Source organism: Micrasema longulum, unplaced genomic scaffold (genome assembly GCF_059751315.1).
Source record: "Micrasema longulum isolate JH-2025_06_02 unplaced genomic scaffold, ASM5975131v1 h1tg000248l, whole genome shotgun sequence".
In the NCBI taxonomy this organism is placed as follows: domain Eukaryota; kingdom Metazoa; phylum Arthropoda; class Insecta; order Trichoptera; family Brachycentridae; genus Micrasema; species Micrasema longulum.
In genome coordinates this window covers 1,469,785-1,487,408 of record NW_028277453.1, presented here as the reverse complement: position 1 = coordinate 1,487,408, position 17,624 = coordinate 1,469,785, and the positions used below count along the sequence as shown (strand labels likewise).

Below are 17,624 nucleotides of genomic sequence, written 5' to 3'. Positions count from 1 at the left end.
TACCAAGTGCATTTGTTTACATTTTGTCAACTTGTACCTACATAAAGTGTAAGAAAGTAAGATAAGTCTGACATGGTAAACGAGCGATAATAATATCACAGTCTGCGCACGGGAACCTGGATCGCTAAATTCGCCATTGTTTTTGTTTGAATACTTTTTTGTGCGCACTAACATTATACGCACATTATACATAACTTATACCATCATTATTCGAACGAACTCATCTTCACTTCAACTTCAAATCTGCTGAGGCGTTGGCAAAGCCAAGAGCATATAAATATATTGTCTTTTCCCTCTAACGCACGATTCACTGGTATGACGCAGAGTCCATCTCGCTCAAATCACGATTTTAGTAAGTATGGTATTTTTCATACAAATTTAGGGTTAAAATAGTACAGAATATGCACGGCGCGCATGCGTAGGCAAAATGAGATCTTTTGTCGCTAATATTGAATAATGAATATAATATCTCTGTTGCAATCATTTTTTTTTTAAACCAACCTATCATCAAAAGTCAAAATCTGCTTTTTATCAAATCTTTCAAGAGCAACTTGCCCCCATCCCCATGTCCAGAATGTGTAGATTAGTCAATTTGTCAAACAACTTTAAATTCTTTGGGATAGATCTTCTAGCTTTTTGTAGATCTCTTCGCCACTTAAACAGTGTAGGATGAAGATGGATTGGCACGGTTTAGCTCGAAGTCTCATACGTTTATCGTGTTTATGAATATATTGTATACCATTATTTTATTTTCCTTTTTTTTGCTACATAGTTTTATGTTATATTTGTTCAGTTTCTTGTACATTTTTTTCTTCATATAACTGTTGTAATTAGCTTAGGCCCTATATATAATAAATAAATAATGTTCTACCAGTACTTCAGGGTGCCTGGAAGGATAACTAGGCGGGTGCCACCGTTTTGCAGTAACAACTCACGCACAGTGTATAATTGTAATGCCGTATTAAGCCGACTTCATGAACTCGGCAATAGTTGTTCCCACATATCGGATATATTTTATGTGGGGTATTGTTCTTGTAGAACAAACCTTATAAACTTTTTCAAAGATGAGCAGTAATCATATTTAATGTAGTTACTTCATATATGATTTTCTGTTTTTATATATATTTTTATTATAAACCTTATTATGTTTAAAATTTGATTTACTTTTTATATTAATTTTTAAAGTTCTCGTATACTTTTTATTTCAAACTTTTGTTTTATTTAAACTTTTTTTTTTTTTTTAAATATTATGTTATATAATTTTTAGGCTTGATTATTGTTCCTTAGTTTTGAGTGCAAATATGTAGTTTAAAAAATATCAAACCTTATATGTTTATATTATAAATTTGTAAAAGGCAATTATGCCGTGTATGTTAATAAAAATAAAAAAAAAATAAAAAAAATAATGTTGCAATAAATTCCTGTTTCTTTGTATCACTTATTTTAACTATCAATTACTAATTGTGAATCATATTGATGTGCCATATATTTGTTTTTTATTGTTATTATTATATTTTTGATTTTACTCATGTGTCTATGTCAACTAATTGCTCGTCCAACTCAACACAAGACTTATAGTCCCGTAGAGTTGGGACTTATCTATCAAAAAATATGTAATAAACTGCCATTAAGTAAATAATTAAATAAATAAATTGATAAATATCAAACGCCAGTCTGTCCACCCAATTTTTTTTTGACATTTGTTCTACAAAGTGTAGTAAAAAAATATGGTCATTTACTACTATTAAAATAAAAATATTATTACAATGAAAAGACGGCCAAAAAATCTCTGTTTTAATCCAGAAACTAGTAGGTCCACATAGCCATTGTGCTGGATTGTTGTGGACATATAGCGTTTGATATTTATCAACTCAATTTGTTTACACATATTTTTACTTGATAGTGCACTGCACTTATGCACATACCGCCTTTGTTTGATGTTAAAGTGGAGTAACGTATATCTGCCAATATAATATGAATTTTTTTATTAGTGATATCTTAACAATACAATATTGAGGACAATAAAAAAAGTGAGCCAAATTAAATTAAGTACTTCCTTATCTCTTTACGAGTATATCTATTTTATTAAATTAATATAAGGTCGATTGATCTCGACCAAAAGCAATATCATTCATCAATTTCTCGAATATGAGTCAGATTGGTCAGTCCAACATCCATTAATTCGGGCCAAATTACTGGCTATCTCGTCATTACAAAACTTGTAGCTTTAGAGAGCTTTGTCTGACGTAATTTTTCTTGCTAACAAGCCAAGAGGTCTTGTATCGCGTAATTTACTAAGTTAAGGCGGCTTAAAACTTATGGAGAAATATAGATACTACTAGATCTCTGGCTTGGCAAATATTTATTTCCCGGACTTAATCTTCAGTTCGCGTATTTCGTAAATTATATTCTTTAAAAATAATTTATTACTGCTTATAATTTATAGCGGTACTAGATTTTTGTGAGTTGACCTGAGATTTTTTTCTTATTTTTTACTGTTATGCAATGCTGAACTTATTAATCTCAAGGCATATAAGTATTTGAGTGCATGACACACCCGCGTTCTTCCTGGTCCTGGACAATGTTGAAGGCAGCGTTCAATGAGGATCCCTTCCATTTCTTCTTTTGGTCAGGCCACTTCATTTAAAAAGGTGACACAATTTCACCTAAGTCATTCACGTTAGACTTAGAAAATAAATTTAAAGCCCTCAATCGGGATAACAAGGGTAATGGGAGTGATGATGATGATGATGATTGATTTTATATATGTCGTCAGATGTCATTTTCTCTTGTAGAATATGTTAGTAAAAAAATACCTAAACCGTTTTTGTTTGCATCACAACAGGCCAGGAGGGCCAATTACAGTGGTGAATTACGCCACAGAACGCCCAGGCTTGAGAAAAATCACATGATTATTTTTTGTGTTCTCGCCGGGAATCGAACCCGGAGCCTTCCGTGCGTGAGTAAAGTGTCTTAACCCATTACACCACGAAGGCTGCCTTTATGTTTCAATAAACGTTTAACATTGTTTTCTTGAGCAGGTACAAAAAATCAACATATTTTTTTTCTTTTTTTATGCACATTAAAAACTGTCGTAAAATACCGGTTACACAAATTTGCAGTTTACAGTTAATTACCTTTTAAACACTGTGTTAAACCCATAGGAATGTGGTTTGATTCTTGGTAATTACTAATACAGGTAGAAGTTCTTGTGCTCCGACCGTTTCTCATTTATTTCTTACCTATCTTTCTTTTCTCATCCACCGCTGTTTCCTCAGTCTAAGGGTATTTGCGCACTACCACTCACCACAGCCGCAAACGGCCAGCAAGCTGCAGATTAAAATATTCATACATGACATGTCTGCTGGTGAAAACATATAAAAACTGAACGCCACCATCACGGGATTTGAGCAATCGGTGAATAATTTTTTTCCCATACTTAAATTAGGTGTTGACTTAAGCTGTGTGCGTTTTTTTTCAAAAAATTTTAAATGAGCACCAAAAATAAAATAAATGGTTTAGGTTGATTCGTCATTTTAAATAAAATTTTATGCTCACTTAATGATGTGGACTTATCTCCATTCGATATCCTTTTTCAAGATTTTTACCAGAAACCAACCAGCGTCGAAAACACTCTTCCAGGGTTCTGGCTCTATTTTACATGTTCTTCAATGGACACTGAAACTATGACAAAAAAAAAACCCATACGTTAGGGAAAAATATCAATTCAACCAACATTTTATTGCATGGTTAAAAAATGTAATTACTAAAACTATTGAAATCAAAAATAAGAAAATGCATAAATTTTGAGGTAAAACTGATGGAGTTATGAACGATTTAAAAAAAAAATCATATTTGCGTTTTTATGATTTACCCATATATTTCAATTTTGGGACCGTTTCGAACGAGTCGTAAATAACCCACTTTTAGAACACGGAAATTGTGGGGTGGGGTTCAAACCTCGGACCCCAGATCCGTGAGTCCGCAACACTTGCCACGGAACCACAACCCGATTCGATAAAAAAAACCCTCACACATGAGTGATTAACATTTACAGATTTTTACGTGCGAAGACATCTTTCAAACTACGTTTATCAGCCACTGGCAGTCGCGTGTCCGGCGACTTGTGGTAAGTGTCTCGTGTAAGTCCAGCCTAACCTTTTCTGTCACCTAAGTCCATAAAATATGTACCATCTTTTATCCCAGTACTTCATCGTACAATGCATAGACGATAATACTGTCATGAATTCTCGGCTTGAAGTCGTGGGAAATAATTTCATTTATTATTCGTAGGTAACTAATCAAGGTGTACTAATGTATTAACATCTATGCTGGCGAGCTCATACTAATAAATTAAGCCGCAAAATAGTTTTCAGTCTTACACTCACTTAGAAGTTTGCAAAAAATTTTACTCGTTATACTAAATGCTCATACAAGCATTAGTACTACTCATTCTAGATTACACTGATGTTTCCATGACTGATTTAAGCTTTAAGCAACTCGATAAACTTAAACGACTTCAGTATAGATGCATAATGTATATTTTTGGTCTTAATTAATATGACCATATTTTTTACTATAAATCATCATCTTCCTTAATCTCTCGTTCTTTCCTCTTTCCGCTTTATTCCTTTTCCCATTGAGTAATAGTATTGATTTAGAATAACTTATATACAAATACGGTTATTTTTATTTTTGTACATCTTAAGCTTTTTTTTTAAATTCTATAAAATATGTTTTGTAACTTGAATTATAAAAACAAAACTTTTATTTAATTGGTTGGTAGGGTGAAATTGCCATTTGACAATAAGCCTGTTAATGTACAATTAACATTATATTCAAAAAGTTAAATAATAAAAAATAAAATTATCAAATATATTATGTATGACAGAAATTTATTATTTTTAACGTGCATTTTAAAAGTGTAGTTATTCCAAAAATAAATATCATACTTACTGTACAGCGCCCATGAAGTGATTTCCACAAACATGGCGCTCTGTAAATTATCAATAATAATAATAACTAACCAAGAGTTTTGTGTTTCAGCATAAAATATGAATATTTTGTTTTATTTTAATATTTCAACATTTGTTTTTTTTTATTTATTGATTATATATACAGCTAGAACCAATTACAACAGTTATATTAATAAACATAAGCACAAAAAACTGAATCAAAATAACATAAAACAAGTGTGTAGCAAAGACATACAAAGGCAATAAAATAATGGTAAACAATATATTCATGAAAACGATCAACATAAAAGATTTTGAGCTAACCCATGCCAATCCATCTTCGTCCCATAAGTACTGTGTTAATATGGTCAAGAGATCTACGAAAAACCGGAAGATCTATCCCAAAGATTTTGAAGTTGTGTGACGAATTGGCTAATCTACACATTAGAGAATAAAAATAATAAAAACATAGGTAAAATTGTGAATGTTACACAGTGTGTAAAATGGCCACATTAACCAGCCAATGACAGGTCATAAACCCTGTAAATGCCTAGACTTCCATACTCCCTTCTCAAAAATGTTTTCGCTCTTTGTTGCAACAAATTTAGATTTACTTTTCATTAATTGTATGTTATTTCAATTGTGCCTGTATGTATTATTAGGATATGTGTTTGCCATTTTTTGTATGGACTAAGTCCGTTAGTAAATAAATAAATACCTTCATGTAACAAAAGTTATCAAGGTACGCTGCGGTTGGTATACCAATGCAGTGCCCTATGCACTATTAGGTGCTGAAGGTGAATGATGATGATAATATACCATTATTATTGACAAATTACAACAATGATGGAGAATACCTAAAATAAGGGAATATGGAAGTCTAGGCATGTACAGGGCTTATGACCTGTCATTGGCTGATTTAAGTGGCCACTTTACACACTGTGTAACATTCACCATTTTGCTCATGTTTGAACATCCATATTTCTTCAATTCTTCCATTTGTTGATTTTAGTGAAGTACTTAAACCAGCCAATGATAGGTCATAAGCCCTGTAAATACCTAGACTTCCATATTCCCTTATTTTAGGTATTCTCCATCCTTGTTGTAATTTGTTAATCTTAATGACTCCCGAAGGGGTGAAATCCAGTATTTTGTCTACAAACATTCGGACAAACTCAAATATTGTAATATACCATTATGTTTATATGTAGAATGAAAAGAAGCAGATAAATATTTGGTGTTTACATAAATCAATGCTGACCGCAATAATTAATTATACATTATTAATTACTTTTATTTCACTATTTTACATGTATAATATTGTAATGAAAGCTAATGTAACTTTTCTTTATTTCGCAGGTATGAATTTTGAGTCAATCTTCGGCCGGGCAATTTCCCAATTACTGCGGTAAGCTTAATTAATTAAATTACGTCATTTCCCAAGATCCATTAAATTATAATTGACCTGGATATGAAATAAATAACCCTGTCGAGATTTTCCCAGCTGCGAAATGAGACAACTAATGATGTTGACAAAACGAAGAATACAGCCTTTAGTGTTTGATACAGCAAAAGTCTTGGTAGAATGCCTTAGTTAATTAACATATAACAACAGAGATGAAGAACATTTTAGAGAAGGTAATATAGAAGTATAGGCATCAACAGGGCTTATGACCTGTCAATGGCTGGTTTATGTGGCCACTTTACACACTGTGTAACATTCACCATTCTGCCTATATTTGAACATCTATATTCCTTCAATTCTTTCATCTGATGATGTTTGTGAAGTTAAAAAGCTAAAACCTTTATTTATGCGGGTGAGATTCATCTAATTGAATTATTTCACCTACATACTAGGCAACGCCTGAAAATATTATTTTTTTAATTTCTATACTTCTTCATGGACCAGGTAATTTATCAACAATATTTTGAGTTTGTCCAAATTTTTGTAGACAAGGACTGGATTAAACTCCCTGGGGAGCTGTTTATATTAACATACAACAACAGAGATGAAGAACATTTAAGAGAAGGTAATATAGAAGTATAGGCATCTACAGGGCTTATGACCTATCAATGGCTGGTTTAAGTGGCCACTTTACACACTGTGTAACATTCACGATTCTGCCTATATTTGAATTTGCCTTCTCTTAAATGTTCTTCATCTCTGTTGTTATATGTTAATATAAACAGCTCCCCAGGGAGTTGAATCCAGTCCTTGTCTACAAAAATTTGGACAAACTCAAAATATTGTTGCCTTAGTTGATTTTTTTTTTTAATAAATTGATAGTCCGCCTCGTGGTCTAGTGGTAAGCGTGTTTGCCATTTGCGACTATGCCATAGAAATTTTATTATTATGGATAAAACTTCATGGGCACTTTACCAAAGTAATTATAATATGCAGTTTGAAATTAAATTAAAAAAATATTTTTAAAAAAAGTTTTTACTAAAACAATTTATTTGTTTTATCAAAGTATTGTTTTAAATAAGTACCTAAGAGGCAGGTGGGTATACGAAGGGCTGGTCGTTCGCTCGTTAAATCCACTTGAAATAATATTCATGCGTATTAAACAGTGCCAATAATGTCAGTAACGTTCTTACTGCTTTGAGTACAGATACAACATCCACTGAACGTCTAGAAAGTAGGTATATTCGGGGCCTTCGTTCGAGGCGCTTAGAAGGAATGCGGTAATGTGTGTTAACTCTGCCCGGTGTTTCAATGAAAATTGGGGCCTCGATTTTCAAAGATTACAGTATACTCGTATTCGTGAATGTCGAGAAGCTGATTTTTATCTCAAGTCAACCGGACAGTATCACAGAACAATAATGCATTCCTTCCGTGCGCCTTAAACGTAGACCCAGACTATATCTATACAAGGGATTAAAAATACACAGAATATTTTAATTTCGAAATTTAAAAACGTAATTGTCGGAATTTTTTCTCCCTTGATTGGTAGGTACGTAATTATGTTTATAATTGATCTGTCAATTTTCGGATAATTTAGACGCATATTTGATTTTTGACAGACAAAGTGATAGACGAGTTTTGGTGTGGTCGGCGAATTTTTAAGATTATTCTAGAATGAAAATGATGGACGCCTATCACGCTTCGCGACTTGTTTGTGACTTTTTTACAAAAAAAAGCAGACCGCGTTGATGCTCCAGCCACCGTATTCACTGGACTAAGCCCTCTGCAAATTTCTCCTGTTATTACAGATGAAGAGGATAAAGAAAAGATGACGATATGCGACTAGATAAAGATCGAATCACTGACAGAACTGAAGGTTATACAAAAAAGACATATGTGATAAACAATTTATAAATTAAATATATTTGCAATGTTATTATTAGAACACACATAACAATATGTATGATATGTGTGCCCTACTTTAAGATTTAAATTTAAAAAATAAATTTAAAAAAAGTACTCTCCAGAAATTTTTCGAGGATTGGAAAAAACGCTGGCACAGGTGTTTTTTTAATATTTTTATTATTAATAATAAAACTTGTAATACATGAAAAATATATTTTACTCCCAGAAGTTGTAAAAAAACTCATTTGGGATGTTTTATAAAAAGAAAATATTTTTGTGACGACACATAATATCAGTTAATACGTAAGAAAACTTTATATTAGAAACATACAATAGAGTATTATACATTATCTTTATAAATTTTAATAATAGCTTTCACTATCACAATGATTTAACTAATTTTTTTTTTTTTAAATAAATGAAATTTTTTTAATTGCAACAATTTTAGATTTTGACTTTAAGTTTTTTAGTTCATCGGGCAGTATTAAATTGGGAATGGCGAATATTTTTTAGAGACTTTTTTCCAATCTTCGCTGAGCAAAATTTAGATACATGAAGGTTTTTTGAGTTTCGTATATTATGGTTAAGAATATCATTATGAAATGCGTATTTTTAATTTATATGAGCAGAAAAGTTTACGAAATTCAAAATAGTGTTGGTAATGTCATGCAGTGGCATTGCCTTGGAAGGAAGTATTTTTGTCTTTTTTTTCTTATATCCTATGCATTACTTTAAAGGAGACAATATTAATATTGAGGAAGGCATAATTTTTTTTAGAAATCTACATTTTTATTTAAATCTTAAATTAGGGCACACATATCATACATATTGTTATGTGTGTTCTAATAATAATATTGCAAATATATTTAATTTATAAATTGTTTATCACATGTGTCTTTATTTCATTATTTTAAATTTTGATACGTTTTTTTCTTCATAAATATTTTTTCCATTTCGTAATACTTTTTAATTGCTTTAAATAAAATTGAATTTTGCGACTTTGCCTTTTTCCTAAATGTAAGTCTAATTTTGTTCTTTTCTCTAGTATTGTGATCGTGTTCATGCTGGTTCCGATCAATTTTTTTCCAAAATTCTGTTTTTTTATTAGAGTTTATAATTTTATGAACAAATATCATTGTATTGTAACATATTCTTTGTTTATATGTTAATAATTTCATCACAATTTCGTTTTTTTTTCAAAATGATTCTAAAGGCTTTATTTTGTAATACATTTTAGACGGATATAAATAAAAAAAATAATTTTGAAATACAACAAACAAAATTAACTATAATATCTTGGTCAGAATTTTGTTCGGATTTCCAATTTTTTATTCAATTTTCCAATATATACCATTCCGCCATTTTGTAATGCAAGAATGTGTAACAATTTCGTATCAGTAGTCGTAAAGATGCATTTTTATAGTTATACAGTTAAACTGTTGGTATTTGATGACCCGGATTCATAGGAGTGTTCAGAATAAGTAGTTGCTACTGATCCGTGCACTTGACACGAGAAATAAGGAAGTTATTTTAACTATATATTACATATTCGTATAAGTTACCTAATGAAATTCACGAACTTCAACTACATAATTGTTCAGTGATGGTAAATTGCAACTGCAAAAAACTGAGTAGTGTTCAAAGTATAAAATATCTTGGAATAATTATAGACCAGTATTTGAGATGGAATGAACAAATTGAAACTATAACTGCAAAAATTAAGCGCTTTATACATTTTTTCACCCCACTTAGAAATATACTTAAAGTCCCGGACTTGAAACACCCATACCATGCAATGGCAAATTCTGTGTTGACTTACGGTCTAATTGGTTGGGGAGCTTGCGCAAAAACCGCCCTTGAACCTGTAGCAATTGCACAGAAATCTTTAATCCGAGTCATTTTAAAAAAAAACATTTCGTTATCCAAGTAACTTGCTCTTCAAAGAATTCAGAGTACTGAATATTATTCAACAGTATATATTGAGAACGGTAGTGGTTACACACATAAAGAGAGACATTTACCCAAGCGTCAACCACAACCATAATACAAGTTACTCTAATAGGGATCTGATACTAAGTGAAGGGGTCAACACTGTTCTGGCATCGAGACAACACCATAACGTAGGCAAAAAGGTCCATAACCTTTTCCAGAATCGTGGAAAGACGGGAGTGTTGTCAAGTTACGGAAGGTGTTGACCTCGCTCTTTCATGACATTGGTCGTAGGGAGTCAGAAAAGTTGATGCATGCCACGAATTGGAGAACCTTACTGGGTGTCAAAAATAAAATATAAAAAATAAGGAATAATTTAAAAAATATTTATAGATGACAACCATGAAATTTCGCTTTTATGAATGTATGTATGTGTATGCGCATGGGTTTATGTACGTGTGTGTGTATGTACATGAGTATATATGTGTATGTCTGTATGTATATGAATCAAAATGTGTATCCGAATAAGTTTATATTTTGTTTGTCTGTGCTCTATATTAATTTGTTAACTATTATAATATATTAAAATGTAATTGCCTAGCTTGGAACGGGGTATGTACCCTTGTTAGCTGGGCAAAGTGAACATGGAATTGTATTTTGATAAAGAGTGTGAATAAATAAATAAAAATAAAAAATAAAAAAAAAAGTTACATAGCACATATATGTTAGTTTTTCTATCATGCATTACGTTATGAATTCGATTCCTGACCCAGATTGAAACATTTGCATGTTACTCTGTGTGTGAAAAATGATCAAAACCCTCAACGAATGCTTTCGACTCGATAGCTGCTCTCAAGTAAAAATCCTGATCATAGAAATCAGTACAGATAATCTGCCTCGTTGTGTAGTAGTTGAATTATTCACCTACCAGTCCCGGGTTTGATTCTTTGCAGGCTGGACGTGAAATATTGATTTTAAACGTTTATATTGTTATTTATGTTTCTATCTATTTAAATATCACGTATGTGTTAAGTGCAAAATTATTTTTTTATTTTTCCAAAACAAATTAGTAAATTTTCCCTTGGATTTGGGACTCGTGTACCAATAAATTAATGTATATAAAATTATTGGCTTATGAACAAATAAATAAAATAATATGTACATACAAAATATTCCAAAAATGTATAAATCATCATCATTCCCTTTCCACACCTAATGGTGCATAGGGCACTGCATTGGTACACCAATCTCAGAAATGTTGATATTTTTTATTACACGAAGGTAAGATGATCAGTCTTACGGTTCGGGTGCCAGTCCGGGGACTATGAAATATTCTAGTGTAAAACACCTTTTAAATAAATATTTCATCTCAACCATGTCGGGATTCGAACCCGAGACCTCTTGTATGGTAGGCAAACGCGCTGACCAATACACCATGCGGCCGACTTATATATATTTATCTTTATTTATTGTAACATATTTATTACAGCAGTTTACATTTAGTTATACATTATTACAATATATTTATAAATATATATTATTTTTACAATATATTTAATGAGTAGTAAAAGTACACTTACACATTTTTTTGCTGGTGAGTCATTTAACCCACCTAACCAAAGATAGCTTCCCCGTTTTAAGACTGTAAATACATTTTTTTAAAGTTGTTACTTTTATCAAAAATAACATTTGTTTTTTTTTTTGCTTTTTGTTAGCTTTCCTTTTTTATAATTAACATTCAAATGGAGATTACATTAATAAACATCTGATGTAAAATAATAAATGTAAATATTTGATATTTTTACATATTCTCTTTAAAAGGAATATCTCTTATAAGATCAACCTACAAATAATCAAATGAAATCAAGCAGCTGGCTCACCACTATATAATTTACATAAACCAACAAAATCCCCTTCCTTTGGAAGAATTTACTTTTCTCTGAAGTATCGGTGGGCTAATCCAGATTATCTGACCCCTTTCGAGAAGTTTCTAAAGACACCTTTAGGTTGTGATATTATTTCTCGATAGTGTATCTATGCTTATACAAAATATTACTCCTGATCCAATAACCGCCCCTTTTGCTTTGTCATTCGATACTCCTAAACACTTAACCTTTCTAAGCTTCTCTCCCTTAATACTTAACCCGATTCCTTTCAGTATTAGCTGTATACATAGAAAAACTATAGAAAACACTTATTGGAACCTCATCCATCGTTTATCACACATAATCAATAATTCTTAATACGTATTAAGTATTCCACAAAATGTGTTAAGTAAATAACAGCATTTATCGAAACTATTCCTGGCCGATTACCTTTCGTTCCCATCCTTCCTTTGGCCCATCCTTATGGTACCTACCTAACATCAAGATAGAAGATATTCAAAATTAGAAGATTCGGATTTAAAACGAAAACCAAACAACATTTTCGACTTCACATAAAATCGGATAAAAAGTGGTTGGAATCGTCGCGCGTCGTGGAAAACATTGTTTTATTTTATGGTTCATTTTGTGATCCAGTGCCAAAAATTGAAGAACATTCAGATTATATTAAAGGTAGGTATCCATTCCATGTTCCTATCCTTTTTCAAATATTTCCCAATCACAAAACTGAATGAATTTCGATTTTCATTTACAGTCCGCCTTTTCGTTAACAAAATGAGCAATTAACTTCTTTCGACTTCAGCGCCTTAATAAAATTGCGTTTATTAACCTTTTTCGCTAAGTATTGTTATGGCAGTTTCCAGCAGGCCGTGAAATTTCAGCTAATTTTTAAGACTCATATATGAACCGCCATCGTGCCGATAATTTTAATAATTCCTCATGTCACTTTTTGTGCCGTTGTATCATATGCACAGTGCACACTTGCCAAATTTACTACTTACTGCTCGATGAATTTTATCTTTCGTAAACTTTTTGAAAACATTTTTATATTGCTAGACTTCCATTCATTCATCCGCTTTGTAGCTGCAAGATGTTTGATAATATGAGCTTTCACATTATGTCGATTTGGTTAATTGTAAAATTATTTTAAAACAATTCATCTTTAACTGTAAATAGGGTCTAGATTTTTAACCGTCCGTACGCTCTGTAGCTGCATTACTACTCCTACTACTACCATCACTTCATTTCCCCGTAGGGGTAGGCAGAGAGAACGGAACGCCACATACGTCTATTCTGGCATACATTCCTAGTTTCTTCCACATTCGGTTCTGTCTGATTTTGACATGACCAGACTTAAGATTTTGGTTTATCTGATCATGCCACGTCTTCCTTGGTCGTCCTCGTCACACATTACCGTTCATTTTCGCCATGTATAATTGTTTTACCATTATTTCGTTGTCTATTCATTCTACGTGACCAAACGATCTCAGAGACCCTTTCTTAATCTTTTCTATTATACTTGACTCAGATTTACACTCTCGCCTCATTTTCATAATTCGTAACCCTGTCATATATTGATTTCCCACCCATTCGTTTAAGACATCGCATTTTAACCGCGTTCACTCGGCTTTCATCCTTCCTTTGCCAGTTCTATGTTTCACTTCCAAACATAAGTGTCGGGACTAAAACTCCGTTGTGGACTGCCAGTTTAGCTTCGATTGACATATTTTTATTAGCAATTACTGTGTTTAGTGCTCCGTTCATTTTGTTGCCCGCATTCACTCTCCTTTCGACATCTTTTTCTACTCTTCCATCTCTTGAAAACATGCTTCCCAGAGACACGAATTCTTCTACTTGTTCAAGACATTCGTTGTTTACATTTATTATGCGGTCAGTAACCTCACTATCCCTTTCAAATACCATCACTTTTGACTTACTTTCGTTCATCGCCAATTCGCTCTCCAGGCATACATCATACATTCTAGATACTATTTGTTGCAAATCATCCTTGCTGCTTGCTAACAGAACTGCATCATCAGCATACAACAAGCAGCTAACTGAAATGCATGATATGTTGTAATCTAGATTCTATCTGTAAACATTTTTTTTAAATTGTGTTTTTTATTAAAAACACTTCTTAGTTTTTTTTGTAAAATGTAAATAGATTGTAACCGTCCGTGCGCTCTGTAGCTACAAGACATGTTTTTACCTAACTCCAATAAAAATTTTAAAATAAAAAATAATATTTTGGAAAAGGGGAACTAAAATCCCATCCGCCTATGTGCTCTGTAACCGCAGGACGTGTTGGGATGTTTATTGTACAGCGCTTTTGAGGTGATTTTCCATAAAAATGGCCCTTTAAAAATATCCGGAATAAATAAATAAATTGTCCAAATCCACTTGTATTTTACTGAAAAAATAAAACCAAAACATTTATTATCCAATAAATTAAAGTTAAATTTTGGACTAGAGCCGTTAAGAATTTCATTTTCTCGCGGTCAACTCGTTAATATTAAGGATTAGAAAATAATAACAATTTTATAGGTATAACTTGGGATATTAAAACAAAATGGAAGCGTATTGCGTGAAGCCATTTTCTATTGTCCCTAAACCCTAATATTCTTTTGTCACGGTGCATTTACGATCTAGTAATTGCGCCATGCCGCAACTGAAGTCACATTTCACACTAAAACTATACTATTAACTTTAAAAAGACCTCGTAAAGTTTTGAGACAAATATTTCACTGGATTTCATAGCTTGAACCTGACTGATAGCAACGTACTCTTAAAAATTTATTGATAAATATAAAATGTGAAGTTTATGATGTGTTACATTGGTGGCTTTATTGTTTTCAATAAAAACAATGATTGTGTTCAATTTACTAATAAATTTTGAAAAAGAATATAACATTATATTATAAATAAAATAACGTTCATATTACAGAATTGCTTAAGAGAAAAAAATATTTTTTTGACGGCTGTACATATATATATATCGCTTTAAAAAATATTTTATTTTCATGTTTTCCTCATTTTAATTTTGAGTTCTTTTCTAAGCACATGCTTCCCAAATTATAAAATATTTATAATTATATAACAAATTATAAAGTGGTAGTATTGTGGACTCACGGACCAAAGGTCCGAGGTTCATATCTCACTCCACAACAATTAGATTTCCGTTTTTCCAGCACTCGGTATGTACGACTTTTAGAAAATAGTCAGAAAAATGTAACATTTGAGTAAATAATACGAAAGAATGAAGTAAATAATAAATCATAAGAATTGATTTAATAACTATTTATGTTTAAAGCATTTAATATTTACTAATATTAGAATAAATAACTTTTTTTATACATAGTATACACGTATATTAGGGTGGGACGAATTTGAAATGAAAGAGGTCTAAAAAGTGGCCTTTTCGATTTCTCGGAATGCAAAAAATATTTTTTTAAATATTTTCAGAGCTTGAAATTTTCGAATCAATTTCAATTTCAGTCAGAAGTCAATTTTTTGCTCTAAGCCGACTATCATTTCGTATTTAAGTAAGAAAATCTATTCAATTAAATTTTATAATGTACATTAAACTTTATTAAACAAGCATCTAAGGGCGTGATTTGCACTATGTTTTGTAATAAATGGGTAGCATTGTTTTTACGAGCCATTGTTTTCGTTAATATTAACCAGGCGCTTAACGGTATCAGTTCCGCGGAGTGCAAACTTTTTGCATTTCGGTAGTTGTAAAACTTGTTTGATTTTTTTATGAGATTAAGTTACATCTTTACTATCAAAAAAATAATTTTACCACTATAGATAATTAATATAAACTTCAAACCTCGGTTGAGGTCCAAAAGTAGTATGGAATAATTTTTACGTTAAATGTGATCCAAAATGCAACTTTTTAAACTCTTTTTACTTTGATGTCTAAAAATTTTTTTAAAAACTTCATACATCATCGGCCTACTCTAACGAATAATGTATATATCTTATCTCCTAAGCCTGTAATTTATACTCAATTTGTGATATTAAAACTATTGTCTCGAGATTAAAAAATGTTAGTCAGATTTAAATTATCCCTAAGTATTCTGTGCTGTAATTTACCGCTGTAATTAGGCATCCTTGCCTGTTGTGGTGCAAAAATTACGAAAAAAGTTTCTAGATGTTAAGTCTCCACATTTGCAGATATGACTTTACACTATATAGGAATTTACATACACAAAAATCATTACAAATTCAATGCTTAAGTAATAAAATCTACGCATAAAATACACCTAACTCTTACACCATATAAAGTTTAAGGGTAATTTCCGCTTTTATCCGTACATTAAATCTTTTTGTTTCAAAATCCCATTACTTCGATAAAATCAATTTAATGACCAATGCGTTGGTACAAACCCCTATTATGAATGGTAATAATTCTAGGGAATTAAAATGACTTCCTCCATGGCCAAAGTCGTAAGTCTAATGTCACAAAATTACAGTCATGAAAAGCTATAAGGCTTTGCCCCTACCAAAATCCCCGATTAATAACTAAGAACATATTTTATTTTTACACTTACGCATCCAATAATCCCACTCAGCTACGCATATTTACTGGACTAATTGTATATGAGGCCTATTTCCGTATCTTGATTTAAGCTTTTTTGTATTGTACATTTTTATTAAAACGAATTGATTACGCTAAGCTTGTAGCTTATAAATGTCTAGGCGGGAGCTTTGAATTAAGCTGATTTTATATTTTATATTGGATTTCGGTTTCAAGCAGCTTGAAATTCTGTGATTCATAAACGATTAAGTTCTCATTTTTCAATGTCGTCACAAATCGAGTCAGTCGAAAAGCTGTACCGAATCTGTGTAACCTTTAAATTGAAAACTTTTATAGAGCTTCGGGACTTTTCATGTTCAAATTCAAAGTCAAACGTCTTTTGATAACATAGTAAATACTATCTTTTTTGGTTTGAATTCATTTTTGCAATTTTACTATTTTCGCAATAGTACTAAGGTTCGAATAATAAAAATTGATCTAATTTATGTGCCCAAACATTAAAATTAATACTTAGTGCAGTTCGTTTTAATTGATTTAGTATTTTACAATTTTCGTATTATTTAAATTATAATATAAATTCTTGTACATATTGGCCTAACGAAAAAGTAGACGTTTTTGCATGAGACAAAAATAATTCAATAAAATTAATAAAACATCTGTTTTAACCTATATTTTTTTTTCTACCGACCGGTTTCAGAGCTAAACAAGCTTCTTAAAAATAAAAAAATCATCAATTGTCATTTCCTTTTCCGCACTCAATGGTGCATTGGATACTGTATTGGTTAACCAAATGAAGCGTATTTCGGTCATCTGTTACATAAAGGAAAGGTAGTCAGTCTTACGTTTTAGGTGCCAGTTCAGAAACATGAAATATTGCAGTTTTAATAACTTTTAAAATTTATATTTCACGTTCACCCGGCTAGGAATCAGAACCTCGATAATGGTAGGCGATCGCGCCAAGCATGACAACAAGGTGGATTTATCTCCACTCGATTTTCTTATTC

At 31.5% G+C, this 17,624-nt stretch overlaps 1 protein-coding gene across 4 annotated transcripts in view; it reads left to right on the top strand.

Moving 5' to 3' along the window:
* Positions 1–17,624, top strand: part of cv-c (RhoGTPase activating protein) — a 706,457-nt gene that overhangs the window by 448,705 nt on the left and 240,128 nt on the right. Inside the window, exon 2 of one of the 4 annotated variants that reach the window (XM_088223713.1) lies at positions 6,315–6,363. The exons of the other annotated variants lie outside the window; for them this stretch is intronic. The gene's annotated coding sequence lies outside the window, so the exon portion shown is untranslated. The remainder of the gene's footprint in view (positions 1–6,314; positions 6,364–17,624) is intronic. 4 annotated transcript variants of the gene reach the window in all.